At 38.1% G+C, this 21,389-nt stretch overlaps 1 protein-coding gene across 3 annotated transcripts in view; it reads left to right on the top strand.

Annotated features, from left to right (window-relative positions):
• Nucleotides 1-10,277: 10,277 nt before the first annotated feature.
• TFDP2 (transcription factor Dp-2) overlaps nt 10,278-21,389 on the top strand; it is a 183,555-nt gene continuing 172,443 nt past the window's right edge. For 2 of the 3 annotated variants that reach the window (XM_058730083.1, XM_058730082.1), the window contains exon 1: nt 10,278-10,610. The gene's annotated coding sequence lies outside the window, so the exon portion shown is untranslated. The remainder of the gene's footprint in view (nt 10,611-21,389) is intronic. The other variant, XM_058730081.1, reaches the window with a different exon arrangement.

The following is a 21,389-nucleotide window of genomic DNA, read 5'->3' as shown; positions in this document are numbered from 1 at the left end:
TACTGAGACTTACTGATTTTTAATTTTTTTATATTCGACCATAATATGGCTTCTCAATCTCAACATTATTGACATTTGGGACAAGTAATTCTTTATTTTGGGATGTTGTACTATGCATTATAGGATATTTAGCAGTGTCCCTGATCTGTACCCACTAGCTACCAGTAGCATCCCCCTAGTTGCGGTGGTCAAAAACGTCTCCAAACACTGCCAGATGGACCTCAGGAGGCAATATCACTCCCAATTGAGAACCACTAATATAGACTATTAGAAGAAAATTGAAGACTCTGCAGATGTAGTATCTGTGACACTCCTTTTCTCTCTGCCTCATTTTATCTTAGGAAATGGTTATTAGCAAAAAGAGGTGGTCGTATCTTGAATAGTGTTTCTACTTTACTGGTTATTAAGGCAAAAAAAAAAATCTTATGCTGTAATTGTCTTCTGCTGTTTTTACCCATCCCCTGTGGTTTTGAAGAGTGGGTTGATGACTTCAGTGTAGGATTAATGTAGTCTGTAAAACATCTTGATGTGATCTGCCTTTTTGCTTCCTTTTCATCTCTGAACAAAAGAGATGATCACTCTTTTATCTGCCTCCTTGCAACACTTCTATCAAACTGGAAGCTTCCCAGAAGCAGAAACCATGTCTATTTCCACAACTTAACTCTGTGCCTTCCTATTGGTTGGGTGAATTTTTGCTTTATAAGTGCAACTTTTTTTGCGCATATATTTTATCCTGGATTTACATGCATTTGTTGATAGGAAGTAGCTCATATTTGTTGCACGTAAAATATGTTTTGTTGGATTAAGAAGGAACACATTGACCCATGAACAACATGGGTTTGAACTGTGCAGGTCCGCTTTATATGCAGATTTTCTCCATAAATATATGTACCATACTGTAAATGTATTTTCCTTATTATTTTCTTAATAATATTTCCTTTTCTCTAGCTTACTTTATTGTAAGAATATAGTGTATACTACATATAAGATACAAACTGTGTGTTAACCAACTGTTTATATTATCGGTAAGGATTCTGGTCAACAGTAGGCTAGTTAAGTTTTGGGGGGAGTCAAAAATTATACATTGACTGCACAGGGGGTCAGCACTCCTAACCCCCATGTTGTTCAAGGGTCAACTTAGGAGAGCTAGAATCCTCATACTGTTTATTTTTAAATTCTTCATGTTTATATATTTGCATATATATTTGTGTAGAGATACACATCTATAAATACACATAGTTATATCAACTTTCTAAGGTATGGTTAAAGCCTGTTCATTCACAGGTTTTGTGTATTTGATTGTATACAGCTCACCGATTGAATCTTAAGAATACCAAACCCTCTGGCATTAGAGGGAAGTAACTTCAGAAACAGCCTCTTCTGCAGAGGACTTCTACCGGGGACCAGGCTTTAATTAAAAGTAATCTAATCCAAGAGTTTGGCAAGAATTTTATAATTCTCTGAAAAGAGGACCCTGGAGTTCTTCGACTTGAAGTGATTCTAGAGTCATCCAGAGATAGCCTAGAAGGCTCCGAGCTACCCCCAAAGACTCCGAATCTCTTTGAGAAATCTAGATCATGTTTCTCAGTTAGAATTAAAACATACTCTAGACTTGCCTGGTCCCAGAATCATCTTGCATACCCAATACTGGGTCATCTGTTTCAAACCAGTCAAAATAGTAACCCCAGAGAAGTGAAATAGGTGATCCAGAATCACATGTTTTTAAGTTTTGGAGCCTCATAGCCATAAATATTTTGGTACCAGCATCAGTTCTAAGTTACTGGCTATATTGTCACCACATTCCCATGGGACCTTTGCCCTTAGGGGAATGCAGGAATGATCTTGGGAGTGGGAATGTTAGAGACAGGAACCTGAAGAGTCAGATTATTTCTGAAGTTCTCTGTATTCTATTTCTACTGCCTTTCCCCCCTTTATTATAAATTTCGTTTATTGAAATAAAGTGGCTGTATCTGTACAGATATCTATACTATTTAGAATATAAATGATGTAAGGCTTGAGTTTAAATGAGCCATATCTTTCCAAGAAACTTTCAGACTGTTCGAGAGTAGCAGTACCATTTTACATTCCAACCAGCAGTGGATGAGAGATCCAGTTTCTCCATATCCTCACCAGCATTTGATGTCACAATTTTTTATTTCGCCACAGTGATAGGTGTGAAGTTTTCTCAATGTGGTTTTAATTTGCATTTCCCTAATTAATAATGATGCTTAACATCTATTCATGTGCTTTTTTGCCATCTGTTTATCCTTTTCAGTGAAATGCCTGTTCATATCTTTTGTCCATTTGCTAATTGGGGTGTTTGCTAAATGAGCCATCTTTAGATTAAATCTCTTTAAAAAAAAAAAAAAAGAAACAACTTTAAAATCAGTCCAGTGACTTAAGAAGTCATTAAGTAACATTCCTAAATCCTTCTAGGCAAAGTGTATACAGCACTTGAATGTGATTTTATAATGTAGGGAGCAGAAGAGTTCTTACATTCTTTCTGTATTCGTGTAGTATAGTCATAATATTGTATAATGGCAAAAAAGTTTCAAGGATACTTTTCCTTAGAATGTTAAATAAGGTGTACAAATACGTATTTTGTACATAAGCTATCATGATGTTTGTAATCATTTTTATTTAAAATAAGCTGATTTGTATAAATGTTTCAGAATGATTTTGTGGAAAACTAATTTGAAATTTCCCTATTTGTGCAAGACAATTTTGATTGTAATTCATATGCATCAACAAATTTGTAATCTTATTTCTCTGATGTTCTTTACAAATTTCAGAATTATACTAAATAGTCATTGAGAACCTCATAAATCAATGTTAAGATCTACAGTTAAAATCTAGGATGCATTGCAATAGAAATGTATTATGTAAGTTTTTCCCTTACCTTTTTTCCACTTTAACTTTTGGATTTGTTTTTTAATTTTACCTGGAAATTCTTTAATACTATTTCCTGTTTTGGTTTTTGCACATTAAGAAGGTCACAGAGAAATAAGCATATGTTACTCAATTGTTACTCAAGGTAAATGTGAGCTTAATACGGTCAGAGAAGAAAGGTTTTCTGTAACCCTGCCTCTTTAGATCATGTTAGACTTATTCTACATTCTACATTCTTGCACAAGGGAAATTACTAGAGAAGAGGGTTAATCCTTTGCGGTGGGAAAAAGATGCTATAACTTGTTGTGACAATATACTGTATTTTTAAATACTTAGATTTTAAATAATGAGGAAAAATTCAAATACTAATATGATAGAATCAACCTAGTAGTTAAAAGTCCCTTCTGAAAATTACCTAAAATTATTTGGGAAACTACAATGAAAAAGTAAATTATTTTTCTATACATATTATGTTTTAAGGCCATTTTTATTTAGTCTTTCTCTGTTCATTGCTTTGGGTTTGCACACATACACATCCAGTATGGTGAAGTGACATCCAGATGGTGAAGGATTCGGTCAGTCTGGATTCCATTCCTTGACTGTAATGGAGACCATGGTATCATTCCAAAGTAGGATATTTGAAGGATGATAGACATTCACTTAATAGAGTAAAGGGGTTTTCTTTTAATTTTATTTTAGGTCAAAGTAATATTAGTCTAAAGAGGAGGATAAGGAAAGGGGCTATTATGGAGATAATGTGGAGCTGACTTTTCTGAAATTTATCTATTTTATAGCAATATTTTTAAAGAATCTTGCAATTGTAAAAAATTGTAGGAAAAAATGGGGATGGTAGGGAATAATGATGGGTTTTTTACTACTTAGAAAAAGGAACAGAACCCATTAAGAGGTGAAGATTTTAGGGCAGATATATTAGATTTGCTAATTTCCCTTCCTTCTCACCTACCACTTGGGTAAGAACATGAGCTAGCAGATACTAGGAAATTCCTGTATCCTCATGCAGTCCACAAGCCTCTCGTCCTGTCTCTCCTAGAAAGTCCAGTCTCTGTCGGCATCTCGGCTTCATCACCAAATGCTGTCAAGAACTGAAAAGGAGTTTGAAATTTTACTCTACTTGAATGGAAACCAATTTGACAATAAACTTCATATATTGGGGAAAAAAAAGAATAAGAAAGGCAAAAAAAAAAATTTACTCTACTTGGAAAGTAATAAGTTAAGTGTCCCACAGTTCTATGGATATTGGCAGAAGATAGGAGACTCCTGGGTCAGAGATTAAGGACTTTTTACTCAGGCATAGCAAACATCACAATCTTCATATTTACATTGGTTTCCTTTGCCACTCAACTCCTACATGGAGCAGTCCAGGTTGATGCTGTGCACACACTGAGTCTTCTGTACAGCTGAGGACTCTCAAGCTGAGGAAATTTGAGTCTTTTGTAATGGGCTGCAAGTAAACATGTCCAATGCTTACTCCAGAGGAAACTATTTTTATTATAGTGGATAATAAGCAAAAATGCCCTCTGTTCTGGATGGAGATGTGTATTTTGGGACAAAGGCCTCAGTGCCTCTTCTTGTAAGACAAACAAATGAGAGAGCCATGTAAAATTGACTGTCAACAATAAATTCATTATCTTAATAGTGGCAGTGGTCTCATGGGTGTATGCATATGTCAAAACTCACCAAATTACGTTTACTTTTTGCAAGTTTATTGCATATCAGTTTCACTTCAACACAATGGGGGGAAGAAAAGTCCCAAATACGTTGTTGAGACCAGTAGCTTTAGTGTCCCCAAAGTGCTTTTCAGAAAATGTAATTTCAGGCCCCATTCCAGATCTTCTAAATCAGACCCTGTATTTTATTTTATTTTATTTTATTTTGTTTTGTTTTGTTTTTTATTTTCAGAGAGAGTACATGTGAGTGGGGAAGGGGCAGAGAGAGAGGGAGAATCTCAGTCTGTGCTGACAGCACAGAGCCCAACACGGGGCTCCATCTCACAACTGTGAGATCATGACCTGAGCTAGAATCAAAAGTTGGATGCTCAATCAACTGAGCCACCCAAGTGCCCCTGGATTCTGTATTTTAATAAGATCCCCCAGTATTTAGTTTTTTAGCTTTGTATTTTGAAGTAATTTTAGACTTAACAAAAAAGTTGTGAAAATGGCACACAGAGTTCCCCCCAACACCCAGCTTCCCCTAATTAACATCTTACTCAAACCAGGACATTCACATTGATATAAGAGGATTAACTAATCTACAGATCTTAGTTGGATCTTATCAATTTTCCAACTTACTGTCCTTTTTCTGGCCCAGGATTTAATCACAGATCCCACATTGCACTTATTTTCATGTCTCCTTAGTCTCCTCCAATCTGACAGTTCCTCAGTCTCTTTTTTCTTGACATTTTTAAAGAGTACTGGCAGTTACTTTCTAGAATACCCTTCAATTCTGGTTGGCCTGATATTTTCTTAGGATTAGGTTAAGGCTCTGCGTTTTTGTTAGAATGCTGCAAAAGTGATGTGGCCTTCTCAGTGCCATTAGCATGTAGTCTTATTGATGACGTTAACCTTGATCTGCCATTGTAAGGTTACTATTCACCCCTTTGTGGCTAATAAGTGTCTTGTGAGATCGTTTTAGACCGTGTAAACATCCTGTTTTCCATTACACTTTCACTCACTATTTTAAGCCTTCGTGGTCGTTTCTTGGTGGCAACAATCATTCCTGTACTATTTGCCTAATAATCGTGATTTTCTACTTACATTATTTCTCTACGTTTATTTGTTAGAATTCTACCATAAGGAAGAGCTGTCTCTTATCCTCCATTTATTATTCAATTATTTGTATCAGTACTGGTCTTCTTTTGGTCCACTTGACATCTTCTTGGCCCACCTTTTTATTCCAGTTGTTGCAGCAATCAGCTGTCCAGGTATAACCTCACAGCACCTTGCATCACCATAATTTCTGGGCTGGGCTTTCTCTGCCTCACAGCTTAGAACTGATTTGAATGCACTCTGTCATTTTCACCTATGGTCAAACCAGGAGGTGCTAGAGAGTTGGCACCCTATGGTCCATCTTTTAAACAATGGGGATGGGAGCCAGTATACAAATACACACCCCTTAAGTGGACAGTTCTGAGGTGTGTTCTTCACAGGCCCTTGCAGAATCTTCACTATCAAGCCTCAGTGGCCTCCAGCAGGTGATCATCTCAGAAACAGCCTTGGATTGGCTTTTCCTCCCTCATGTTTCAAGCTTCCCAGCCCCTATTCCTGTTCCTTGGAATCATTTTCCAAAATAAACCACCTGCACAGAAGAATTTGTCTCAGAGTGGGAGTGGGGAAGGAGAACAAGTAAAGATTTATGTATTACCAGTTGTTAAATATTTTGACTCTCACCCCTGTACATAACTAAAATCCTATGGAAACTTTCACATCTCCAAAGGAGTTGTACAAGTATATTCATAACAGCAGAATAGAGAAAAAACCCAAATACCTATCAATTAGAGAATGGATTATGTAAATTTTGTTGTTTTTTCCATCAGTGAAAATGAATGAACTATGTCAAGAAAGATGACTCAAAGGAAATGAGCAAATAATAACAATAATTTGCAGATGAGTAATAAAGTTTGACCCCAAATGTATATAGTTCAAAAACATCCAAAACTAAGCAATATATTGCTTGGAGTTACATATATATGTGTTAAAATTTTCAAGAAAACCAAGAAGATTGCAATTCAGAATAGGGTTATTTTGGGGAGAGAAAGGTGGAGGGTCACACTGGGGAGGCACACACAGAGCCCCAGTGGTGTTACTAGTCCATTTCTTAAGCTGGTACATAGGGTTTATCATTATTCCTTATACTTTATATTTTTAGGATAAAATATTTTATTATAAAAAGATTTTAGGTTTGATATTAAGAAGTGGTTACTTTTATTAAGAGTGGCTGTGGGGGCGCCTGGGTGGCTCAGTTGGTTGGGCGTCCAACTTCAGCTCAGGTCATGATCTTGCGGTCCGTGAGTTCAAGCCCCGCATCAGGCTCTTTGCTGACAGATCAGAGCCTGGAGCCTATTTCGGATTCTGTGTCTCCCTCTCTCTGACCCTCCCCCATTTATGCTCTGTCTCTCTCTGTCTCAAAAATAAATAAACGTTAAAAATAAATAAATAATAAATAAAGAGTGACTGTGAAATCCTTCCACTGGCCTAACCAACTAAGTCATTCCAGAAATGAACTGAAAAGAAGGTTGTGTCCCTGGCTGAGAAAATTCCAAGGCTTAGATTCTCCTGTGCCCTATTGACGTGATTAAACTGTGCATAATAGGACAGTTTCTGGAAGACGAGGTCTTGATTTAATACATTTTTAAGTGTTATTTCTTTTGTCAGTCGCTGGATGGATTAGGTGTGAAAACAGGATGCTGTTTAAAAAAAGTCATATCTGCAACCATCCAGACAACCACAGATCTTTTTGTATAATAAAAAGGTGTCATCAAAGGACCTGTTACTCAAAGTGTGATGTTTGGTGTAGCAGCACCAGCACCAGGTGGAAGCTGGTTGGAAAGGCTGACTCCATACCCCACATCAGATCTACTGACTCAGAGTCTGAATTTTAATAAGATCTCTAAGTGATTCTTGTATCTCCCTCTCTCTCTGGCCCTCCCCTGGTCGCGCGCTCTCTCTCTCAAATAAAGAGAGAAGAAAGAAGAAAGAAAGAAAGAAGAAAGAAAGAAAGAAAGAAAGAAAGAAAGAAAGAAAGAAAGAAAGAAAGAAAGAAAGAAAGAAAGAAAGAAAGAGCAAGCCTCCAGCACCAGGAGAGGGGGCAGCTCATAGAAGCTCCTCAGGTTTAACTGTAACAGATCTGTCTCTTCCATGATCCTTTCTTTGTTGGCCCAAATATTTGTAAGGAGAGACTTTATTTATGCTTCTTTCCTCTTTCCAACTGTGCTGGGCTGTGGCACTCTCATCCATTCAATAAAAACCTACTGAGCTTCCCTTGAGCATTGAGGAAAGGGTAGTGAATAGGATGACATGAATCAAAATATCAAGGAGCTTCCAAAATACAGATACTAAATGAGTAATTACGAGTTTGGTGAATGTTAGAAAGCAAAAAATTTTAGAGCTGGCTATGGGAAGTTAGAGGAAAGTAATCTCAGCTTAGATGAGAAGGCATATATGTAGGTGAGATGTGGGTGAACTGTGGGATTATTCCAAGCACAAGGAATACCTGTGAATGGAGCTCTTTGGGCACTTATATGTGTATTTCCAAAGCCTTGCACTGTTCTTGGCATACAATAAGTGCTTAATAAGTGTTTGCAGAATCAATATGTGTTCTGTCATATTTCAGACATCTACTCTCTGGCATGGGAGATAGTGGAAGCTTTATTTTCCTTTTCAAAGGAAATAAGATCCCTTAATGGGGAAAAGAGAAGGAAGAGAGCTGACTGTTGTGCAAATTGCTAAATTGGAACTGTGAGTGGGAACGAAAAATTGATTTACATGAATTTTCCTCCCAGAGGCAACTTGACAATTTATTCTGTTCTGGAGAATTTTCAGTTTTTGGCTTCAAAACCAAGCTGTTCCTTATTCTGAATTTCTTGGCCTGCTGTGAAACTAGCATTTAGTGTCTTTTACAGCATACCCTGATTAGGTCATGGAAATTCACAGCTAGATCAAACCAGTATATGGAAAATTTGAAACTTTCACTGCCCATTTTATTTCATAGTGCTGGAAGAAACATTGACTTTTAAATAATTTTTTTCAAAAGCAGTATTATCTATTGATCATAATTGCCATCATTTATTGAACACTTACTACATATATATATTACAGAGCAAAATCCTTATATTAACTCTATAAGAGGGTAAGTTGAGCCATATGAAAACTGCCAAATATTAGCAATTCATATGGTTCAACTTAATGTTGTTTTCAGACTCTCATTTTAGAAACTTATAAAGAGATTAGAGAATCCCTAATAGCCATAGCCCTCCTCCAAAATTAAGCACTGAATTTTCACAATAGATAAATCCTGCGAGAGTTACAGCTCCTTAATAACATCCACCCATCTTATTCGCATTAGTACATGTGTCTATCGTGGTTTACACATTGTAGTGAAGTGGTTTACAATCCATTTCCCCTGATAGACTTGAGTTCCTTGAGGGTGGAGGGTTGTTTGGTTTTTTTTTTTCTGTCTTGCTCATTTTTGTATCATGCATAGAGTGTTTGAAAAGTATTCGTTAACTTGAAACTTTAATAACATTTCTGTCAAAACTAGACTAATCCTATTGATTTTTTACTGGAAAATGCTCGGTAATCACTCCACTGGGGCTTTTGCATTTTAGAATCAGTCTGAGGAGGAGTACTGCATTTGGCATTCTTGAACTCCTAGGAGTTTATCTATGTACAATTATGCAGAAATTGTCTCCACCCCACCCCAGAGAAAAGTCCAAAGGTACTCTCTCACCTCCCTCACCTCCTTTAGGTATTTCCTTAAATGGCATCTTTTCTGCCCTTCCCTGAGCACCCTATTTAATAAAAGTCATCCCTCAAACACTTTCTCTGCTTATTCCCCCTGCCCCATAGCACCTATCAGCATGTAATAGTTTACATTTTGCTTATTTCTTTTGCGTATTTTCTTTCCCAACTCACTAGAACGTAAGCTCATAGGTGATTTTTCACACAGGCGCTGAATAGGCAGAGTGTTCTCATTTTTGAACAAAATGTATGGGTATTTGGGAGTGTGGGCCGCAATTTTCTCTTTAGCTTCTAAGTGACATGGTGACCTGGCCTGGTGTGGATCTTGCTTGCCCGGATATTGAAGAACTCACGTCCCCAGTGGTCGCTAACCCATTGTCTGAATAATTAATTTCAGGGTGCCCCACACGTGCCTCAGAGTTATTCCTCCCCACCCCCCTCCTCGCTGCTCCCCAGGGGTGAGCCAGCAAAAGCCTGGGGACCCAGATGTTACCACCTTAGTTCCCCCTTTTCCAAGACAGATGGGGTTTTCCTGCTTCGAGCCTGGGGGATGGGGTTGGATGGAAAAGTCAAGATTCTGACCCAAGTCCGAGGTAAAGGAAGGGGGAAAAGGGCGTGTCTATAAATTTTAGGCCTCAGGCCTGCAGCCCGCCTCGCAGGCGGCCTGGGAACTGAGTGTTGGTGTCAGCGCGGGGCGCCCACTGGGAAGCTCCTGTGAGCACTGGGTTGCTTGAGGTCCCGCCCCTTCACCTAGCGGCCCCCTCCCCTCTTTGGGAAGCCTGGGGGCGGGGTTTGTTTACTCCTTGCACGCACCGCCGACCTGGCCAATCCGTAGGGACCGGCGCCTTACGACACACATCCGGGAGCCAATCGGCACCCACCGTGCTGCTCCGCCGCCAAAGCTTGCGCGGGGGAAGCGGGGCAGTGGCAGGGTTGGGTGAGGGCGGACGAAGCAGCCTGTGATCTAGGCTGCAGCAACCACTGCTGCTCGGCACGCGGCCGCGCTCTGACCCTTCCTTTTTGGGCAGGCTCGCAGGCGCAAGCACGGTCGGCGTCCCACGGCCTCGAACTCCAGGGCCTCCCCTGGGCAGGCCGCGGATCGCCCACCCCTGCCCCGAGTGTGTATCCGCCGGGACCCAGCCGCCGCCTCGCGCGGGCGGCACAGGAGCGGCGGCGCCGAAGCCGCGCCCCAGGCTCGGAAGAACAACCCTGAGAGGCCGCCTCGTCCTCTGCAGCCGAGCGGCGGTAAGGTCCAGGGCGAGGGCGCGGGGCCGCGTGCCGAGGGCCTCTGGACCCGGCCCGGCGTGTTCCTGGGCAGGTTTCCCTCCCTTCGCCTCGGGGCCCCCTCGTTACCGCGAGTTCCATCTGTTTATTCCCACGCGTTCTCCCAGGCCTGGCCGAGTAACCCCTGAGTGTCTGGGGGGAGTCGGAAACCGGCGAGCCCCCTCCCCCGCCCCATACACACACAGCAGATTGGGAGGAGGCAACGTCCCCGTGTCATGCCTCGTGGAAGAGAGGAAGGGCTGCTTTCTACTTTCTCGGTCTCTGCAGGTCTTCAGGGCAGAACGATGGCTTCTAAGTCTGGTTTTCTGACTTTTCAGCCTTTCATGAGTCACACGCCTCCATCTGTTTCTACCAGGTGTATTTCAGAGTTCGAAAGCTTTGAACTTGAAAGAACCTCCTATCCCGCAGAAGGGAACTTTTCTTTAAAGTAGAGGATCGCTTTTGGGGCCCAGACTCCTTTGAGAAATTCCAGAGAGCCAAATCCTCTCCACAGAAAAGTATAAAGGTTTTGTAGGATCTCTCAGAGAGACGGTTCAGCTAAGTGGATGAGCGCTCAGTCACTGGTACCAGCTTGTGTTATCTTGCATTGTGTGGTCTCAGTTTCTTCATCTGTAAAATAGTAGTCACTGCCTATTACGGGTGTTTTGAGGAGTAAATGGACTAATCTGTGGAATGCATTTGGAACGGCGCACCACATATTAAGTGCCCTGCATGAGTTAGGCATTTTTATAATGGCCTTCCATGAATGCCCGGTCAGAAAAGTGCCCCGCGTTGTTTCTCTTTTTCTGTTGAAACAGTTAACAGGCTCATCCTTTTCCATATTTACTGCTGAAGCTCCCTTTGAGCCTTTGATACGTTTCTCTTCCTCATTCAGTCTCCTAGGGCTAAGGCTCCCTGTCCCACTTATTTGCTCTCTTTTTAGTAAGTTAGTTAGCTCATTCTCTTCCTTCCCCTTTCTCCCCTAAATCTTAGTTTTGTGTCTTTTCGTTTGACTTCTATAGCCTAATTTTTTCTGGGCCACTCTCCTTTTCTCTTAATGGTCTGAAATTATCTTCACCTAATAAATATAGTTACAGTTATTCATCTGTCCTCTGTACAGTGTAATCATGACCCAGTCTGTGTTGAAAGTTAAATGTAAAAGGAACTTAGTTGATCTGACATCCCATTTTGCTTTTCCATTTCCTTGGTGAGCCTATAATTTAGCTAAAGCTTTATCACTGTCCTGTTACTGTAATAAATCTTTAATAGTAGTGTCCATTCTCAAGTAGCACCAGGAGAAAAAAATCAAATGCCTAGACCCACCCTATGTACTGGCTCTGGATGCTTTTGTTATTTCTTGGAACATCTTGTGCCTGGAACTAGAGTCTAGTCTACTGGCAGACATGGTGTCTGTAGCACTGTTTTGGCGGTATAGTTGCAGCAATGTGGCACCTGTATTTAATAAAGGCCAAACACTTATTAAACTTACTTTTGGGTTCTCGTTATTTCTAGTTGTTTAAGAGGGAAAACAGAATTTTCAAGTGTGTAATGCTTCATATTACCATTCTGTGACCATGTAACTTTCTCCCCAACTCTTTTAAATATGTAGTCCAACTGGCACCTTCAAGTTTTTCCCTGGCAGCCAAAAATCTTAACTGAGTTATGTGCTCTCAGTACAGCTTGAAATTGGATGTACAGATGTTTATCCTTAATGTGAGAAGCATTTGTGGATGAAAATTATACACTAAAAGATACCCTAAAGGATTCAAAGATTGTTTTTTATAATTAGGAATTGAAATGTGAATGTACATTTTCTTTTTTTTTTTTTTTTTTCCCCTTAAACATGATAGGAAGACTGGCTTTGTTTTCTGGCTGTTGATAATTTATGTTTTGTAAAAAATGGATGACTTATTTATATTTACATTGCAAAACAGTATATTTAAAGCCCTTTTTAGATATTTGAAAGTTTTTGGAACACAGTGAGGAAACAAACTAAGCAAAAGTCAAATTCATGGCAAAGGTAGTAAATTAGAACCTAAGTATTCTGACTTCTAGTTTATTGTTTCTTTGTCTGTCACTCTTACCAGTTAACCCGGAGCAAAGGATAGAAAGGGAGAGTTTAAAATGAAATTTTAAAAGCAGAGGGGGGAAATTGCTAATTTGGGCCTTGAATATTAGATAGGGAGTAGTACATTAGCATCTTTTTTTTTTTAATCTTTAAACTTAGGTATTTTTTTTAAAGGTTAAATTATAAGCCATATATGTATGAATTTACTCACAGTCAAGTTTATATTGTCACTTGGCAAATTTGATTTCACTTTTTTTCTGACCTTGTCATCATAGTTTAAACTTATTGCAACGTGCATTATGATGGATCTCAGAAGAAACTAGAAAGCATAGAGTTGAGAGTTTTTTAGATAATAGAATTGTAAGTTGTAATGAATTTTAAAGATTATTAAATATACTTGCCTTTTCTTGAATCCTTTCCATTTTGATCTGGGATATATTACTCTAGGGGTGGGGATTTAAAAGTAGATTTGTGAACTCTTGTAATTTTATGCAAAATTATATGTACTTGTGTATTTTTCTGGAGAGAAGATTCATAGTTATCTAGTTTCTGAGGCAAAAGTATTTGTACAACTCCAGTTTTTATAATATGATTTCCTTTGCTGAATCAGAAATTACATTCTCACTGGTTCTAGTTCTCTCTTCCATTAGTGGGTTTTCAAATATTTGAAGATACTTATTATAGTCCCATTAATTCTTTTCTTCTCTAGACAAAATATTCTGTCTTTAACCTCTTCTAATCATTTTGCTGGTTTGATTTGAGTCTTCTCACAATACTGATGCCTTATTTGTGGATTTGTTTGAGTTTGTCCGTATTCTTGTTAAAAGTGTGATACTCCTAGATATTAACCTGTAGAGAAGACCGTAAGTTACCTCTTTGATTTTAAATCATATACTTTAAGATTAAGAGTAGATTTGTTTCTTTGACAACCATATTGCACTGTTAATTCAAAATAATGTCCTGGCGAAGACAGACTCTGGAGCTAGCCTGCCTGGGTTTAAATCCTAGCTCTACAGTTTATCAGCTGGTTGACCTTGAGTAAATTATGTAAACATTTTTTAGGCCACAGTTTTCTCATCTGTAAAATGGGATTTATAATAGTGCCTATCTCATAGGATTGTTACAAGGAATGAATGAAAGATATTATGTAAAATATTTAGAATGGTCCCTGACATTTAAATGCTGTATACATTACCCATTATTACTGATTTTGTAGTCAACTAAAATTCTTGAGTTGTTTTATGTTCTTCCAATTCTTTAATAGAGTGTTTTTTTGGTAGGGCTTTATATTTATCCATATTAAACTTTATCTTGTCAGACTGGTTATATTCTGTTGACTTAAAAAAAAAACTGATTTGGGGGCACCTGGGCGGCTCAATCTGTTAAGTGTCTGACTCTTGATCTCACTGTTTCTGAGATCAAACCTTGCATTGGGCTCTGCGCAGACAGTATGGAGGCTGCTTGGGATTCTCTCTCTCTCTGCTCTTCCCTTGCTTGTGCATGCACGTGCACTCTCTTGCATGCTCTCTCTCTCTTTCTCTCTCTCTCAAAAATAAATAAATAGTTAAAATTTTTTTTTAAAAACTGATTTGGTCATATGATATGTATGGGCTTATTTATTTATCAATGGATTTGATAAACTGTAAGTGTGATAATGCTGACATTGCCTTCCTGCAGATCTTATTAAAATGTTGAGTAGGCAGGGCCAAGAACAGAGCTCTTGCTCTGCTAGTGACCTCTCTTAAGGGTGATAAAAAAACTAATTCTTTGGTTCAAGTTGTTCAGGCAGTTAGAAATCCAGCTAATTTAACATTATTCACCTCAGATATTTCCAAGTTTTCACAAGGAATATATAAGAAACTTCAATAATTGCCTTCCTAAAACCCAAATAATTTTATATACTTTATTAAAAAAAAATCCTATCAGTTCAGTAACTGTCAGGAAAAGAGCACTAATCTGTGATTATTTGTCTGTAACCACTATACTGGTTTCCAGTAGTGTATGTTGGCTACTATCTTTTTCTGTGTTCAAACTTCTCTTGGTAATGATTCTAGAATCTCGTCTAGAGGTACATTTAACTTCAATGATCGATAGTTGGCAAGGTCACCTTTCTCCTTTTTTGAAGAGCAGTACTACATATCCTGTCTTTAGTCTTATGGTAACCTCTCCTGCTTTCCATAGTTTCTGAACAGTTGCCAGCAGCTGTGTGGAAATTTCATCTGGAGCGATATACCTTATTGAAAGTTTACTTGGAGCAGTTAGGAACTCTCTCTAATCTTCTCATTCATATTGAGCTTTGGTTTTCATTAACTCATTGATTAAATTTATTAGATGCCCCTTTTACACAGAATACCAGTGTTTGTTTCACCCCATCCAATCTGAGAGAATGTTTCTTAATAGAGATGGCTGAAGCAAAGGAATAATCCACATCCATTTCTCTCTGTTACTACTGTTGTTATCATACATAGCCTGGGCCTTCTTCTCTGGACAGCAGCAGTAGCTTCCTATTAACCTTCTTTATTCTAATCTTTTTTTTGTTTCTAATGCTTAAGCATTATAGCCCTTGGCATCCTTATTTTTAAAAATGCATGGATCTCAGGGTGCCTGGGTGGCTCAGTCAGTTAAGCACCCAACTTCGGCTCAGATCATGATCTTAGTGGTTCGTGAGTTTGAGCCCCACGTCGGGCCCTGTGCTGACAGCTCAGGGCCTGGAGCCTGCTTCCCATTCTGTCTCCCTCCCTCTCTGCCCCTCCCTGACTTGTGCTCAGTCTCTTTCTCAAAAGTAAACAAACATTAAAAAAAATAATAAAATGCATGGATGTCAGGGGCGCCTGGGTGGCTCGGTCAGTTAAGCGTCGGACTTCAGCTCAGGTCATGATCTCACAGTTCTTGGGTTCGTGCCCTACGTTGGGCTTTGGGCTGACAGCTCAGAGCCTGGAGCCTGCTTGGGATTGTGTGTCTCCCTCTCTCTTCCACTCCCCCACTGGTGCTGTCTCTCTCTCTCTCTCTCTTTCTTTCTCTCTCAAAATAAATAAACATTTGAAAAAAATTAAATGCATGGAAGTCTTTAAAGTCTTCTCTTCTTCATTGGAATAATTCAGTTTCTGACTTTGAGTAATTCCCAACTTCCTTAGCTTGTTCTGTTTATTGTCCTTTTAAATTCAATCCCCCTCCACCTTTTTAACTTTTCTTATTCTTAGGGATGATATGGATCATCAGGCAGATAGGCATGGAGAGATGGTGGCTCTCCACCGGCTGGTCTTTGTGTGAGTCACTTAGTAGACAGATAATGGAGTGATTACTATGTTATGGACACTTTAGGCACTGAGTTGACAAAGGAACATGATACAAACTCAGCCCTTCAACAATTCTAAATGCAGGGAAAGATAGAATAGAGGAAAGTATTTGAAGAACCAGAAATCTTTTTTTTTTTAATACTCATAAGCATAATAAGCAAATAAGTTTTTAACAGACTCCATTTTACTTTAAAAAGAGCCAAGTATGTTGTTACTTAAGGATGAGTTTGTTAAAGTGGCCAATTCAATTCTAGTTGAGTTAAATCAGATTGTAAAATGGCAAACCTATAAATGTGGGAAAATAGTATGTATTTCAGAACTGCCAAAAGAAAATATTTAATCAAAACTAGAAGGAGAAGGGGAATGGGGGATGGGCAAAAGGGGGTGAAGGTGAGTGGGAGGTACAGGTATATGAGTAAGCATAGGCAATATGGTCAGTGGAACTATAATTATGGTGACAGATGGTAGTTTTACTTGTGGTGAGAACAGCATAACATATAGAGATGTTGAGTCACTATGTTATCTACCTGAAACTAATGTAACCTTGTGTGTCAACTATACTTCAATAAAAAGGTAAGAAAATAAAAATAAATAAATAAAAGCAGAAAAGTGGTTATATAAACCTATTCCTACTTCTCAGAGGCTCCATCCTCTGAAGTACACAATGAAGGACCCCCTTCAAAAAAAAAAAAAAAAAAAAAAAAAAAAAAAAAGGATAACCAAAAAACTGGTAGCACTAACTTCTCTTTTATAGTCCACTTCAGAGTGGACACTTAAAAAATCAATTTATTAAGTTTTTCTTCACAGCATCCTTGAAATTGTGGTGGTAATATATATAAAACTAAGTATAAAAAAGAAGGATTTATTAAATGCTCTTCAAAGGAAAGAAAGGTGATGATAAGCAGTTGCTGTAATAACATATACAAGTAACAAATGATGGTCAATAAAGTGATTTCTAGGTTAATAAGTGTTTGAAAAACCTGCCAGGTAGGTAATTCTGCACTAATTGATACATTTTTAGCTATAAAATCTATACAAGTAGAAAAATTTTGTAAGCCTAATGATTATGTATTTTTAAGTTGAATAAATCAGTGTTTGTAGGTAACAGAATAATAGAAAAACAGGTAATTTGTGCAGGCATTCCAAGAAACATAAACTGAAACTCTGTGTGAAAAGTTCCATCATTAAGTATGAAAAGCAATAAAATTTTTACCGATACTAACATTCTGCCTGAAATTTTGCTTTTAAGTTCATATTGTCCCAGACATACTGTATCATGGTTGTTGTAAACATAGCTACTATTCTCTCTTCCCAAATCAAATTATTTTCTTTTATTGTTATTGTATCTTTTACTGTTATTGCTATTCTCGAGGTAATCTGGAATATCAGATACTACAACTCTGAGAAAGATCTCTTTTGAGTTACTAGTTTTGTAGGTTAGTTGAAGTTACGCTCTAGGGAAAGAGTTCAAAACAATTGAGTTTCTTCTCGACACAAGTGACAAAAAATAAGAATAAATTTCAAGAAACTGAAATGCTAAGCAAAAAGCATGTGAAATAATGTTAAGGAAATGAATTTTTAGAAAGCGATCTCTACATGCAAAACACTTCTTCCTTATAACAAGGAGATTCCAAGAGAGATGTGAGAGAGATCATAGTAAGTAAAGAAAATAAGAGATTCTGTTAATATAAGCAGCTCATTGAGAAAAATTAAATCTTGTTTACAAGGCCATTCCTCGTAATCTGAAAAATATAAAAGACCATGATATATTTTTTTAGGATTAAGTAGGAAGATAAAGATCCATATTCTGGGAACTTTGTGTTCATTATGAATTCCTAATGGCTTACTTTACCCAATACTTACTATGTGATAAGGATCTCATTTAAACTTCCCCCAAAGTGTATGAGATAGATTTTATTGTCTTTCATTTTACAGATAAGGACATAGGTTGCTTTACTGGGATCAGAAAAGCAGTAATGGCAGAGCTGGGGCTGAAACATGAATCTGTAGGACTGTAATGCTAGCCGCTTCACTGTCTTGCTTTGCTAACATACTGTTTTACGCCTGTAACATTCAAGAGCCCAGAATCTTTTTTTTTAAATTTTTTATATGTTTTTATTTATTTTTGAGACAGAGAGAGATAGAGCATGAGTGGAGGAGGGGCAGAGAGAGAGGGAGACACAGAATCTAAAGCAGGCTCCAGGCTCTGAACTGTCAGCACAGAGCCCGATGTAGGGCTCAAACTCACAAGCTGTGAGATCATGACCTGAGCTGAAGCCGGTGGCTCAACCGACTGAGCCACCCAGGCGCCCCGAGCCCAGAATCTTTATAGCTTCTTAGTTGGGCCTTTCCAGTATAGTTCCACATATAAGTGAGTGACTTCAAAATTAGCCATTGTTTTTGATTATCCTTTCACTGTGTCACTCTTTTACTATATATTTTTTTTCTTTTACTATGTTTTATTTTATTTTATTTTTTTGTAGTTTTATTTTTTATTTTTTAAAATTTACATCCAAATTAGTTAGCATATATTGCAACAATGATTTCAGGAGTAGATTCCTTAGTGCCCCTTACCCATTTAGCCCATCCCCCCTCCCACAACCCCTCTGGTAACCCTCAGTTTGTCCTCCATATTTATGAGTCTCTTCTGTTTTGTCCCCCTCCCTGTTTTTATGTTATTTTTGTTTCCCTTCCCTTATGGTCATCTGTTTTGTATCTTAAAGTCCTCATATGAGTGAAGTCATATGATTTTTGTCTTTCTCTGACTGACTAATTTCACTTAGCATAATACCTTCCAGTTCCATCCACGTAGTTGCAAATGGCAGGATTTCATTCTTTTTGATTGCTGAGTAATACTCCATGGTATATATATACCACATCTTCTTTCTCCATTCATCCATCGATGGACATTTGGTCTCTTTCCATACTTTGGCTATTGTTGATAGTGCTGCTATAAACATGGGGGTGCATGTGTCCCTTTGAAACAGCACACCTGTATCCCACGGATAAATGCCTAGTAGTGCAGTTGCTGGGTTGTAGGGCAGTTCTAGTTTTAGTTTTTTGAGGAACCTCCATACTGTTTTCCAGAGTGGCTGCACCAGCTTGCATTCCCACCAACAATGCAAAAGAGATCCTCTTTCTCTGCATCCTCGCCAACATCTGTTATTGCCTGAGTTGTTAATGTTAGCCATTCTGATACCTGTAAGGTGGTATCCCACTGTGGTTTTGATTTGTATTTCCCTGATGATGAGTGATGTGGAGCATTTTTTTCATGTGTCGGTTGGCCATTTGGATGTCTTCTTTAGCGAAGTGTCTATTCCTGTCTTTTGTCCATTTCTTCACTGGATCATTTGTTTTTTGGGTGTTGAGTTTGATAAGTTCTTTATAGATTTTGGGTACTAACCCTTTATCTGACATGTTGTTTGCGAATATCTTCTCCCATTCTGTTAGTTGCCTTTTAGTTTTGCTGATTGTTTCCTTCACTGTGGCAGAAGCTTTTTATTTTGATGAGGTCCCAGTAGTTCATTTTTGCTTTTGTTTCCCTTGCCTCTGGAGACGTGCTGAGTAAGAAGTTGCTGTGGCCAAGATCAAAGAGGTTTTTGCCTGCTTTCTCCTTGAGGATTTTAATGACTTCCTGTCTTACATTGAGGTCTTTCATCCACTTTGAGTTTATTTTTGGAAGAAAGTGGTCCAGGTTCATTCTTCGGCATGTCACTGTCCAGTTTTCCCAGCACCACTTGCTGAAGAGACTGTCTTTATTCCATTGGATATTCTTTCCTGCTCTGTCAAAGATTAGTTGGCCATACGTTTGTGGGTCCATTTCTGGGTTCTCTATTCTGTTCCATTGATCTGAGTGTCTGTTCTTGTGTCAGTACCATACTGTCTTGATGATTACAGTTTTGTAGTATAGCTTGAAGTCTGGGATTGTGATGCCTTCTGCTTTGGTTTTCTTTTTCAAGATTGCTTTGGCTATTCGGGGTCTTTTACTATATTTTAAGAAAGAGACGTTTTGTTTCTCTTTACGTGTAATGTATGTGATAGATATCTTAAATTCAGCCGTATTTCAGTTAATTGGTTAAATCATGATTATGAGCTATGGGAATCTATTATACTGACTTGTTTGCTGTGAATAAAAATAAGTACATACTTCTGGGGCGCCTGGGTGGCTCAGGCGGTTAAGCCTTCGACTTCAGTTCAGGTTATGATCTTGCAGTTTGTGGGTTTGAGCCCCACGTCAGGCTCTGTGCTGACAGCTTGGAGCCTGGAGCCTGCTTCAGGTTCTGTGTCTCCCTCTCTCTCTGCCCCTCCCCTCATACTCTATCTCTCTCTCAAAAAAATAAATAAACATTTAAAAAATTAAAAAAATTTACACACTTAGATAAGACATGAACCTAACTTCTTTTAATATAAAAATTTTTCTTTTATTGTGAGTTCTATATTGTGTCACCTGTCCTTTTGAATTATTCAAAAATTAAATTATGTAGTCTAAAAGATAAAATGGGTATAATGAAACGATGCAAAATCTTGAACTTGTGATGAAGGAAGAGAAAAAGGCTAAAAGTGTTTTCAGAAAGTAAGAAGAATAAAAATATAATAGCAAATAATAGTGACAGTGTTCATTGTTAGGCACAGAACAGGAGCACCATGTAGTTCATAATCACAGATGTGGTGGCTAATTCATTTTGTGTCTGTAAATTGAATATGCAACAAGAAAATAAATGTATTTGAAAATAAGAATGATAGTACATATCTTTTCATCAAAGTAGAAAATATAGCACAAAAATATTTTTTTCTTTTTGACTTTACACATATATCGAAGCCTTCTGACAAACTGCTGAATGGAGCTCAGATTGGCTGTCTTATCTACTGTCTTAGTATGAAAAGTCTCTGACTTATTAATACTTATTCCTGTTTCTGTAAAATTCACTCCAGAGTTTCACCCTGGAAAGAAACAGTTTGATTCAGATTGGCTTTGAGTGAAAATAGACAGCTATTACATTAATTTAACTTACTTTTATGTAAAACTTTTCCTCATAATTTTTTACCATCTTAATTACCTCAAGGGATTCTAGAATAATTTTCAGCCTACCATGTAATTATTTACTAGGGTTGCTAGAACAATAGGCAGAATATGAAGCAATTTTTCATGTTGTGCTAAAGCTGTTTCAATGAATTTTATGCAGTTAAATAGTTACATCTATTTTAATTAACCAGTCTGTGGTTGGTAATATTTGTATGTCCAGTATTGGAAGTTTTTATAGTTTACATTTTCTGGTGCTTACTGTGTGAATATTATGTGTCTGATAGTCCTCATTACGACACTGCCTATTTTATTTACTGTTAGTGTTTTTTTTTAAGTTTATTTATTGAGAGAGAGAGAAAGAGAGAGCGAGCAAG

The sequence above is a fragment of the Neofelis nebulosa genome, chromosome 5, assembly GCF_028018385.1.
Source record: "Neofelis nebulosa isolate mNeoNeb1 chromosome 5, mNeoNeb1.pri, whole genome shotgun sequence".
NCBI classification, from domain to species: Eukaryota; Metazoa; Chordata; class Mammalia; order Carnivora; family Felidae; genus Neofelis; species Neofelis nebulosa.
The sequence above is the reverse complement of the archived record's forward strand: the minus strand, read 5'-3'. Positions and strand labels throughout refer to the sequence as shown.